General features: G+C 46.5%; 1 long non-coding RNA gene across 2 annotated transcripts in view; it reads right to left on the bottom strand.

Annotated features, from left to right (window-relative positions):
* The window catches only part of LOC140219368 (uncharacterized), a 314,942-nt gene that overhangs the window by 107,184 nt on the left and 195,323 nt on the right, over positions 1-12,435 (bottom strand). For both annotated transcript variants that reach the window (XR_011895579.1, XR_011895580.1), the window contains exon 2: positions 7,400-7,597. This is a non-coding gene — a long non-coding RNA (uncharacterized lncRNA). The remainder of the gene's footprint in view (positions 1-7,399; positions 7,598-12,435) is intronic.

The following is a 12,435-nucleotide window of genomic DNA, read 5'->3' as shown; positions in this document are numbered from 1 at the left end:
CAGGCTGATAGTTCCCGCCGTACCACGCTTACGTCGGCTGCGTAGTCTTCTTGCCTCGTGCAGATTTTCTCCGCGCGTCGTAGGAGCGTCGAAACCACTGCCCTTTTGTGAGAAGCAGGTTGCAAGGAGGCGAAGTGCAAGTAGCGTCCTGTGTGAGTTGGCTTTCTGTAAACTGCGAACGACAAAGTAGGCCCCTTTCTTTCAATCAGCATATCAAGGAACGGAAGCTTGCCGTCGACTTCCTCTTCTACCGTGAACTGGATCGCTGCTTCCATGCTGCTCAGGTGTGAAGTGAACGACTGAACTGCTTCTTTATGAATGATGCAGAAACAGTCGTCCACATAGCGAAAGAATGCCTTCGGAGCAGGGCTGAACGAAGCGAGTGCTCGACTTTCAAGTGCTTCCATTGTCAAGTCAGCGGCGGTTACCGATATGGAAGCTCCCATAGCCGTTCCGTGGACCCGTTTGTAGAAACACTCTTGGAACGTAAAGTACGTATTTGACAAACAGAACTGTAACAGCCGAGCCAGGTCCGGTGCATCAATGAGCGATCTCTCGGGTAGAGTGGCATCAGACTCGAGAGCGGTACTGCATACATCCACGGCCAGTTCCGTGCCAACGGAACTGGCCGCGGTACCATCCAACAACGTACCACCCAACAACGTCTCCAGAGAGCGCTAGCAAATATATCGGCCTACCTAAATCCAAGGGGTCTGAAATTGTCCCCCGACAAAAGCGTTGCCATGGCTTTCACGCGGAGGTGCATGGAAAAGTACCCACTAGTGTTGGGTGGTCGTGCCCTTCCATACGTCAAGACGCAAAGGTTTCTTGGAGTGACGATCGATAGGAACCTTACATGGTCGCGCCAAGTGAAAAAAACTGAGTGAGAAGATTTCCTCGGCGTCGCATGTATTCCGATTTTTAGCCGGATCACAGTGGGGCAGCAACTTCCGATCAATGGTGCTCCTCCATAAGGCCTACGTCAACGGAACACTACGATATTACCTCCCGATCCTGCACAAAATATCTCCCACAAGCAAGAGAAAACTCGAGGCAGCACGAAACAACTGCCTTCGCGTATGTCTTGGCCTTCCGAAGGGGTCGTCCCGCTCAGGAACTGTAGCAGAAGCTGGATGCCTGCCTCTCGAAGTGCTATCGTCGCAGGAGACACTTCGGATTCACCTCCGTCACGTCATTCATACGAAGACTCACTTTTTAAAGGATATTTCTAGAATCCGTGCTACATCTACCTTTGGGCAGGCCGTCGGAAGCATATCTATTTCGATTCCTGCTCAGGCGCCACAAATTATGCCACGAAACATTTCACCATGGACACTGTCCCCACTGGAAATCGTGCCATATATACCTGGAATCAGTGCGAAAAAGAAAATGCCTCAAGCAGCGACTTATCAGATAGCTTTGGAATATATGCAGAAGGAATACGCAGCCGCAACGCGCATTTTCACAGATGGCTCTACAACTCCACATCGTTCATCATGCGGACTTTTTGTTCCCTCTAGAGGGCAACTATTCTCGTTTCGTCTTGAGCGAGCGACATCATCTACTTCAGCGGAGCTATATGGCATTAAGGAGGCCCTTGTATATGTACTTCGCCAGCAGCCGCCAAAGACAGGGGTGATTTTCACAGATTCAAAAGCAGCCCTACAAAGTATGCGGAACAGGCACAAGCGTTGCAATAGTCAACCTGCAGCATTTGACATTGCTTATCTTCACCACAGGGCTAAGATTGCTGGGCATTGCATAAAGTTCCAGTGGATACCTGGCTATGCCGGCATTTCGGGGAATGAAAGAGCGGATGAAGCTGCCAGAAATGGACTCCAATACCGCAAGTTCAAAAGAACATTTTTTACAAAAGCCGACGCCTCAAACATGGCAAAAAAATATGCCTATCAAGAAAAAGACCGTAACTAGAATCTGCCGCTTCACCAAGATAACTTCCTGCGTTACACTGACCCAGAAATGAGACCGAAAATTCCATGACCACATCCTCGACCCTTAGAGACATTGTACCATCGTCTTCGACTGAACGTGGCATACACGAAGAATTATCTATACAGCATAGGGCTTACCACTAACCCATATACTGTGATAACTGTCGCAACTTAGAGACAATTGAGCCCATATTATTAGAATGCCCCGCGTACCGCGACGAGAGACAATTTTTTGAGCAACAAATGGATATGATTTGCCACGAACCGTTAACGCTACCGAGCAGCTTAGGTCCAATGCCCTGCCCTTCAAAACAGCGACGGGTTTTGGATTTATTGTTCAAATACCTGTCAGAAATTGGTCAAATAGGAAAGCTTTAAAAATTGCACACCTTATATACAAAAGCCTAAACTTACCCGCCATGTCACCTGTAAATATTAGTATCAGGTCCACTCGGACATTCGATATTTATTTTTATCCTCTTTTTTCTCCCACTCTCTTCTGAAATCTTTCAATCCCATTCCCCATCCCTATACAGATTAGCATGTCAGCGGTTATATACGCGCCGGCAAATTTCTATGTTTTTCTAATAAAGAGCTGTCTCTCTCTCTCTGTCTCTCTCTCTCTCTCTCTCTCTCTCTCTCTCTTGTTTTAAGCTTCCAGTACAATAGATTCATATGATTCAGATATATTCACCTTCTGCAAGTATGGGCGTTTAGCCTATACTGAATTTAGGTCGCGCATACGAGTTTTCCATAGGCTATGCAGGCCTATTAGTAATAACATAACGAGGGGAACGCCATCACATGGAACAACAAGATATCGGATACTGTGAGAATTTAGATCAAAACATTTCTGCAAATTTCTATGGAGGTCAACACCAGAATAAAATGACATCTTTAGAACCAATAAAACAGTGTTTAATAGTTTCAGTCACGTTACAAAAGCGACCGTTAATTGACGAAACGAAACTATTCTTTTTGCGAAGCCACGTCCTAATTGGCACGGTTTCACTGAGTAATTAGCAAAAAAATGTTTCTGTAGAAGGGGGAAGTGGCATTTTGCGCACTCTTGCAAGTACACCATGTCCTGGTAATCGAATGCATGTTGGTCAATAAAACGGCGGCGGAAACAAAGAACAATTTCTTCAAGAATGCATTTCTTTCAAATTATTGCGCACTTAAAGGACATTTACGATCAAAATGAATCTCAACGGGAATGATACACACTTTTGATTAGGTGTTTAGCTTCTCGTTTCAAGTTTTTGTTGTGATGGAAGGTGTTACTTTGAGTGACGCTTTCTTTGTACTTTCGTTGTACTACTACCTGGTGCTCATAATATTGTACATAGTTCCTGTACATACATCATTTCATTCATTGTAATAAATACCATGCAGGAAAAATAAAGTGGGCGTTGCGCCCAGTGGGTGACGCACTCGGCTTCTGAGCATGGGGTCGTAGGTTCAAAACTAACCACCGCCAATGTTTTAGAGCTAAACTTTTTAGGTGCCCGTTTCTGCGTTGAGCGTTGGCGTCCCTCGGCGTAACCGAGTGAACGAGCACAGCGAAGGATGAAAAAGCAACGCGGAGCGCTGCGGGCGATGAAGGACGGCAATAGTGAAGAGATCGTGAGGAGGAAAGCGGAGAAGCAGGCTGCAGTGAAATTATGAGGTGGAAAGTGGAGGAGGAGAGTATGACGAAAAGGTGAGAAGGAAGGAACAGTGCCACACGAGACCATGATATGGCGCCATAGTAGCGTGCGCCGTAGTGCACCGATGACGCCACTACTAAGGCATGCGGAGAGCGCTGGGCGAGTGCGTCCACCGATGCCATATATGGAAAGGAAGCGCTGGCGTACGCTTCGGACCCACATCGCATGTGCGACTTCGCCCGCGCCGCCGCCCGTAGACAATGCGCATGAGAATGCGCTCCGCGCGAGAGAGACGTTCTCGTGTTCGCACTTTCTTTCTGAAAAACTTCGCATTAGGGAGCATCGTAATCGCTGAGGAATCTTTTTTTCCTTTCGAATTTATTGTTCCTTTTTTCTTTATGGAACGCATCGTGTTACGCGTCACGGACAGACAGACAGACAGATCGACGGACACATATCCTGGGTGAGTCGCCTAAGAATACTTACCCATTAAAATCTGCCTGAGCTTTCAGAGGAAAAGCGGCCTAAAGCTTCTGTAAAGTAGTGCTCCCTCATCCTTTAGTTGCCATCGCAGTTTATTGCTACGTTCCCGAATGACCATGTCACGCCTGCTTAAGGTGTCGCTTTATCCTACTCTTTAAGTGAATTAATTCGCCATTGACGTCGTAGAAAATTATCTTGAAGGCACGGGACTCCGCTGTTCCGTTGAAAAGTCGGAGCTTCTCCTATACCGCCCCACACTCCGTGGACGCCCCCCGCGGGGCTCCACGACTAAACGCCAATACGAGGAAATAGAGCTCAACCTGAGGGATGGCAGACCTATACCCGTGGTCCCTTGCATCCGCGTTCTTGGTATGACCATAGAAGCCAACGGAGCTAACTCTACGGCTGCCTCAAAGATCCTTCGACAGACCGCCAATACATCCAGACTGCTGAAACGAGTGACCAACAGGCGAGGGGGTATGAAGGAAGAAAGCCTCATCCGCCTTGTCCAATCTTTTATCGTCTGTCACATTACTTATGTTGCGCCCTTTCTCAACTGGTACAAAGCTGAAAAGACTAAACTAAACCAGCACGGAACTTCTACTACAATTAGGTATCCACAACACGCTAGACGAGTTAATCGAGGCCCAACGTCGATCTCAACTAGAGCGGCTGACTCTCACGGAAACGGGCCGCAGCATTCTAAACAAGCTTAATATCACCTACCACCGTCAACATGGAGACAAACACCCAATACCACGCGACATTCAGCAATGCATACACGCCGACCCTATTCCGAAAAACATGCACCCAGACTACAACAAAGAATGCAGGAAGGCACGAGCTACTTCCCTCATCAAAGCTTACGCCAACACCGCGGGCGTCACCTTCGTCGACGCAGCTGAGTACCAAGATGGACGGCGCTTTGCGGCGGTTACCACAGCAGGCGACTTGCTCCGACATGCTGCCAGCATCATTACCGAAAATGCCGAGACGGCCGAGGCAGTGGCCATCGCCCTGGCCACTCTTGACCCAGCCTGTCACACCATACTGAGCGATTCTCGCGCAGCAGCCAACAACTACATCAAACGTCGTATTTCTCATCAATCACTCCGTATCGTACGGCAAGCCCCGCATTCGTCTGAAAATCATATCGCCCTCGTCTGGATCCCAGCACACGCCGGCGTTGTCCACCCGCACCTCACCAATCTCAACGAGGTTACACACTCCGTAGCACGAGGACTAGTCAACCGTGCCGGAGACGGTGCAGGTGCACCCGCAGGACGCGACCGCCTTACACCTTGTAAAGTCATTTTACCTCGCAAGAAGAACCTTCCCCACCCCTCACCGCAAGGTAAACAGGGCACAGGCAACCACCCTTCGCCTGTTACAGACGAATACATACCCCTCCCTCACACGCTATCACATTATATACCCCGACATCTACCCGAGCCAGACGTGCAAGGTCTGTAAAACTGAATCGGCAACACTCCCCCACATGCTATGGGAGTGCAAACAACAATACCAAGACCTTAATCCCGTGACCCTCTCGTCGAGATGGCACGCCGCCCTGCGCAGCTCCCATCTCGACGACCAACTCTGGGCGACCCAGCAGGCCTACGAAGCGGCGAAGAGGCAAGACCTCGACGTCCCATCGTGGGAGGCCTAGGTCCAGCCGACTGAACTGCTGGTGCTTATTAAAGTTCGCTCTCTCTCTCTCTGTTGAGGCAAGGATAGGTACTGTGAAATTCTTTTTCTTTAATTCGATAGAAAATCTTCAATGCATACTAGGCAGTGGGACTATAATTTTGTCCGCACTTAATTAACATCACCATAGCCATCACCATCGCCAAATGTTAGCAGTGCCTCCTCCAGATAATTTCTGATCTATAAGCCGTTAGTAGCAGAATAGTTTCAACGGTAACTGCTTTAGATTACCGAGTAGCAGATGGCCGAGGGAGAGTACAAGTAAAATAAATCACTTTGTGATCTAACATACCTTCATGCACTTCTGTAGTATAATCATTCACGCATGGAGGACGGAAGACCAAGTCCACTACAGTAGGAGGCCAAGAAGCACTGATTTTTGTCGGACAAAGAAAAGTCTGGGTGCGGTTATACGCTAAAGTTATGTCACGTAGAACATCGGAGCCTTGTTTCTGAACAGCACCAACGCTCATGAAAGCCCCTTAATTATCTAGCAGGTTATTAGTAAACTCCACCCTGGAGAACGACTCTCGATGATCCTTGATACGAGCTAATAACGTAGATTACAATACAGATTTTACGAAAACCAAGACGCCCCCGCCTTTGTTTGGGCGATCTTTGCGATAACAGGTATAAGCAGGAGGAATTATGCAGTCGTCAGTAATAGCCGAGTGCAGCCATGTCCCCGTAATGATGGCTATGTGCTGGTCAAACGAAAGCAGGACGGGATCCAGCTGTTTTTTTTTTACTGCACATACTTTGTGCGGTGAAGCATACAATTCACAGGGTCTTTTTTTTTTTTTTTTGATCAAATCTTTCGTTACCAGGGCGTGATCTTGTGAACTGCCCTCGCCGCGCAATAGGATCGTGCAGTTGTTTTCCCCATCCTATTAATAAGCTTTAACATTGACTTGCAACCTGTCGTAAACAAGCTTCACTTTATCACCATGTTTTTTATCAGTGCTTATTGATTGCCACAGTTTCTTCCTTATCTGTAGTCTTGCTTGGGAATATTCATGCGAAATTCAAACGTCCGATTCTAACAAATTGTAACAAATTTTCAGAATTTCTAGCTTTTCATTGTAGTCTTAAAATCGCGCGATAACTCTTCGAGGTCGACATCCGCGAATCTTTCCAATCTTGTGAATGCATTGTACAGAGTGAGCAGACAAGACAAGCCTGTCCTTGCAAGCGCTTTTAACAGCCCGCTCTTCAAGAACAGCCCTTGCTTCATTTGGTCCTTCCTTTCAACATTCAATAAGATCCCTTCCAAGCATCGCACATCCTCTTCAGTTTCGTTATCTTTTCTACATGTTCCTTAGAAACCTTCAGTGCTTGATCTAGCAAGGACAGCTTAGCGCTCATTTCACCGAGTGTTGCGTCACTTCGCTTTTGCAATTCCTTTAGTTCCTTTAATTTTGCAAGCATTATCGTTCCTGAATCTTCCAGTTGAGAAGGTCGAAGATTTCTTTTTCTACGTTACCGCAAAGCAACAATAAAAGGACTCACCAACAGCCAACCACAATGTCAACGCATTTCTGAGGGCACGGCACCACGAGAGCAGCAGAAGCTAATTATGAATGTTGAGTATAGATAATGATAACTAACCTGAACAACCTGAAGAATGCTGCCCCATCTTTTGAAGCGACGAAGGGTGTTCGGCTGCTTTATACCGATGTCGAGATAAAGGCCTGGTGGTGAAGTGGATTTTCATCCAGGCGTGGGTTGTTCATTTTCAGCAAAGCATACCCATCCAGGAAAGGGAGGCCACGTGAGCTCAGGCAGCGGTCGGAACAGCAACAGTACCTGCGCAGCAAGCCAGGCAGTGTCAAACATGCTGCTTCGAAGAACGCTGCCGTACCATCTGAAGCGACAAAGGCTATCCGGATATACCTCGGTACTCATGACACCTGATTGATGCAAGATTGCGTCAGGCTCTATGCAGAGTTATTTTATGTGCTCGCGACACTTAAGAGATCCCGTATCTTCGATCTGGTATGCAATCGACCCGCCCAAAAGTATTTACTGGGTGGCTGCACCCATTTCGTTCACCGACATTTTGCGTAATACCAGTGCCCGCATAACGCTGCCCTGAATTAAAATTAGTAAGAGAAAATAATGTAGTGTGAAAAATAAGTGATACTACAGTTGAGATGTCAAAAAAGAACAGCCTATACAAACTATACAAATGTTCCTGCCCCTCCCAACCTTATCTTTACGATCGCACTGACCTTACCTGCTCCCAACTTGAACAAGAAAACGTGATGACAAAGCACACCCTTTGTTCTAGTAACAGTATTGTGGGACTTTGAGTTTAGCTGTCACGATAGCTGTTACCAGTCTATATACAATCGCCACCTAAGCGGCTAGCCAACATTTGGAAAGAGGCCGCACCGGGAGTCCACACAAACATTACTTCTACATGCGAATTACTGCCTGCATAATGTCAGTGCCATAAAAGTCGCCTTCAGGCAAATGCTGTGGTCGCCTATGTGTGTCTTCTTCTTATGCCTTAATACATCTCAGCATGCTCATTTCAGTTAGTTGAATCATATAAACGTTAAGCTTATTCGAGATTGCTCCCACTCAGTACACTACTACGGGGTCATCAGCTCCTTCTTTGATCTTGCAGTATAAAAGGAAACTTACGCACTATCAATCAATGACCCTTTACTCTCGTTTATTTGCGTGCAGCACACAAATACCATACCACACTCCGTCCTTGAAAGTACACTAAGGTGACTGATGATACAATAAGAAAGAGAAACATCAATATTTTCAGCTATCTGGATTTCTCGCAAGTGCCGAAGTTCGGCCAACTCACTTCTTGCGAACACAACCTTACAATGAACCCGCCATTACACCAATGGAAATTGAAAGTGATTTCCACGGCACAGCTTCAAAAGCTCTTGCATAAACGCCATTTATCCCCCCCCCTTCCCCACCTCTCGTCACTTTGATGATCATTGCATTTCTTTCGTCGGTCCCGAAAGCAGTCGCATCACGCGCAGCTTAGTGACATGCCTAGGTCAGACAGCTGCTGTGTGGTGCCATCGTTCATCTCTCCCTCTGAGCTCAGAGACGATACCGTTTGTTTTTAGTCTGCTCATATAGCTGTCACAGAGACGCCGCACCCCCCCCCCCCTTCCACACACACACACACACACGCTATACTTCCCTCCAAATAGCGGCCTTCGTGACAAAGCGCTGCTTCGTTGTCACTTCCCAACCCGACAGCAGCAGCCCCGCAGAGACGCCATACCGGTGTGATTGGGACGGACGTTCGGCTCCCAGGGGCCCCGTTTTGACTGCCAGCGCTGTTTCTAATCATCGCCATTCATATTTGGCCCAGAAAGTGACGCACATGCCACGGCGATGGCAAGCGGATGCGCAATAAGCGTAATGCATGCCCATAAGCGGGGAACGAAACGACCCCACGCGCCTTCGGGAGTATGCGCGACGTTGTTTGGATGAAAGGTCGGCGCAACAAAAGAAAATACCAGCAGGGTAGGGCAGCTCGAGCTGGCGCATTGCATCTTTGCGTGAGATGAACGCATTTTTATCTTGAGTATTTGCCGCGTTTACGCTCTGTTTCAGAACCATGGCTTCGTTTCTTCATTCTCTGATTTATTCTTCCTTTTCGTCCAGCATCGTACATTTGCGTACACACGTCGATAGATTTGACGCCCGATGACACCGAAACGTCACGCTCGCTCCAACCTAAACAGGGAGGATGCATTTCAATGTGGCTCGACATCCCGAGAAAAGTCCGTGGTTGAAAACAAGTGACAAGGCCTTTCTGCGTCAAAGTTGTGACGTTCGAGACATCAAGTGTGAAAGTGCAGCCGATAGCCGAATCATCGGGCGAGTGAAAATATCAAGGCCTGCCATTTCCATTGAACTGCTGAAGTCACTTTTGCATCGTTTGTTGGCATCGCAACACGGTCGCACTGCCTTGTGATTACATTGCGTACTTTATTTTTGTAATGTGTGCCCAACTCAGAACTATTCAACCGTTAATAACATTCAAACTTTCAACATACATGGTTTTCAAATAATCCCGCACAGGGCATTGACAGCTGCCTATTCTGTCTAGCTTTCTCCGAACTTCCAGCTTTGAATTCTGAAATTTTAAAGTAAAAACGGAAGCAACAACTTCCGCGAGAATTTAGAACGGTCCTCGTTTTCTTGGCTAGCTCCCAAATATCCATGAATTGAAATTCATCCTAAATTATGGATGCTTTTGGACGAAAATACGATTCCAGTGAAATACAATTTTGTCTTGGCGGCTATGCCTTCTAAACGCGAAATTACCGTAATCACACAAGCGATGACTGAGATTACTGGTCGAGCCTAGTTTAAAAGCTTTAAAGCGTTGAACTTTATTTAAGAACTAACCGCGATATTGTTGTAACTGTCTAGTGGTTTACGCGGGCTGATTCCGAAGACAGTAGAGGCTAACATGGGGGTAAAAACTGCATGCCAGTACCAGTACCAGACGCTGCATAAGGTTCAGAACTGGTCATTGAAGTGGCGCACGAAGTACCAGTTCGCCACCGTATACGGGTAAGGTCCGGGCTAAGAGGCACCACCTATAACAAATAGTGCAGCAAACTGCCACAAATAACTACCTCCCAAACAATACTACACGCATTTTTGCATAGCAACCACGGTGGACCCTTCGTAATTATTTTCTGTGAATTTTTCTGCACTTCACGATGTTGCAAGTACCAATCGCTTACCAATGCAACCTCTTTTGTTTCAGTCTGCGGGTCTTATGAATATTATTGACAATTTGAAAATGTCCTCATCATGTGGTGTAGACAACATCAATTCTAAAGTTTTGAAACAAACGAAATTTACAAGTCCATTATTCAGATTCTTGACTAAAGCTTTCCAGAAATCTTTCGACCAAACAAGCTTGCCGTATCAGTCGACAGTTGGCAATGTGCTCCCATTTTACAAGCCAGAAAAAAAGAACAGTCATCCTTAAACAATTGACCTATATCTCTAAAACGTTTTATTGTAAAATGATGGAACACGTTATTGTAGACACACAAATTGAACTTTCAAAAGTCTGAATCCTCAAAGCCGAGCGCTGCGGAAGCGCAGAAAAAGGCAGCCGCGCTATCGCATCATTCCGAAATTGTCCGTGACGACAAGCGCGAGGAAGGTGGAAACTGAGCGTCTCGGCCAGGCCACAGCTGCCCGACAAGCATGAGCGGCTGAGTGCCGGGTCAGCCTTTGCCGCGGCATGCTATCGTCCCCTATCGTTCAAACTTCGCTCCGCACTTCTTACGGGGCGTTGCCGTCTGACGTACAGCGGGATGCGCTCAGTCTCGATATTGCCTCGATGAAGCTTCGGAATCTGATTATGAATATCTCGATTTAGGTGCGATTTTCATGATATCTTGCAGAACTTAAGTGCTGCTGAAAAATGGGGGGGGGGGGGGGGTCACTGCCTCCAAATTTGTCATTTAGACACATGCCCCCTAAGCACTAATAACAAAAGTTAAGAAATAAATTGTGTTTATTAGTTATCTGAAGCTCCTGTTATTGGCGGAAAAGTATGGCCAGCTCACCTAGGAACTCGTCTGCAAAAACGCCACGTTCACTGCGCTCATTGTTTGCTTATAAAAATCTGTAAACACTGTAAACTAATTTAGGCCCTTAAAAGCGAAAAAGGTGCAAATGTTTCAAAAGTGAAAAAGGTGTAAATGTGTCTATAACTCATACTCTTAGGGTGTCTATAACTCATACTCTTAGGGTGTGAAGAAAGGGGGTTAACCGAGGGGCCCGATTTTCATTAGTCATATCATAGGAAACCAACAAACACTTACACCGAGGACAACAAAGGGGAAATTACTTATGCTTAATAAATGAAATAAAGAAACGATAAATTGATGGAAATGAAAGTGGATGAAAAAACAACTTGCCGCAGGTGGGGAACAATCCCACAAACTTCGCATTACGTGTATTCTTTCTCTCTCTCTCTCAACGCACGATGCACGGGCGTTATTGCATGTCAACCCCATTAAAATGCAGCCGCAGCAGCTGGGATTTGAGCCCTCGATTTGACTAATTACATTAGGACACATTGAAATTTACGAAGTTCGCAAGACACATTAACTTTAAACGAATTCTCAAGATACCAGTTTAGGGGTATTCATTCCCGAAGTTTAACGTTAGAACGCTATCTAGTGAGGCGAGTCTAGCAGTGTTATTGGAGGAGTTAGAGGGTAGTAAATGGGATATAATAGGGCTCAGTGAGGTTAGGAGGACAAAAGAAGCATATACAGTGCTAAAAAGCGGGCATGTACTGTGTTACCGGGGCTTAGCGGAGAGACGAGAACTAGGAGTCGGATTCCTGATTAATAAGGAAATAGCTGGTAACATACAGGAATTCTATAGCATTAACGAGAGGGTGGCATGTCTTGTTGTGAAACTTAATAAGATGTACAAAATGAAGGTTGTACAGGTCTACGCTCCTACATCTAGTCATGATGACCAGGAAGTCGAAAGCTTTTATGAAGACGTAGAATCGGCGATGAGTAAAGTCAAAACAAAATACACTATACTGATGGGCGACTTCAATGCCAGGGTAGGCAAGAAGCAGGCTGGAGACAAGTCAGTGGGGGAATATG

This window comes from Dermacentor andersoni, chromosome 7 (genome assembly GCF_023375885.2).
Source record: "Dermacentor andersoni chromosome 7, qqDerAnde1_hic_scaffold, whole genome shotgun sequence".
NCBI classification, from domain to species: Eukaryota; Metazoa; Arthropoda; class Arachnida; order Ixodida; family Ixodidae; genus Dermacentor; species Dermacentor andersoni.
Note: the sequence above shows the minus strand (reverse complement) of the source record. Positions and strands in the feature narration are given on the sequence as shown.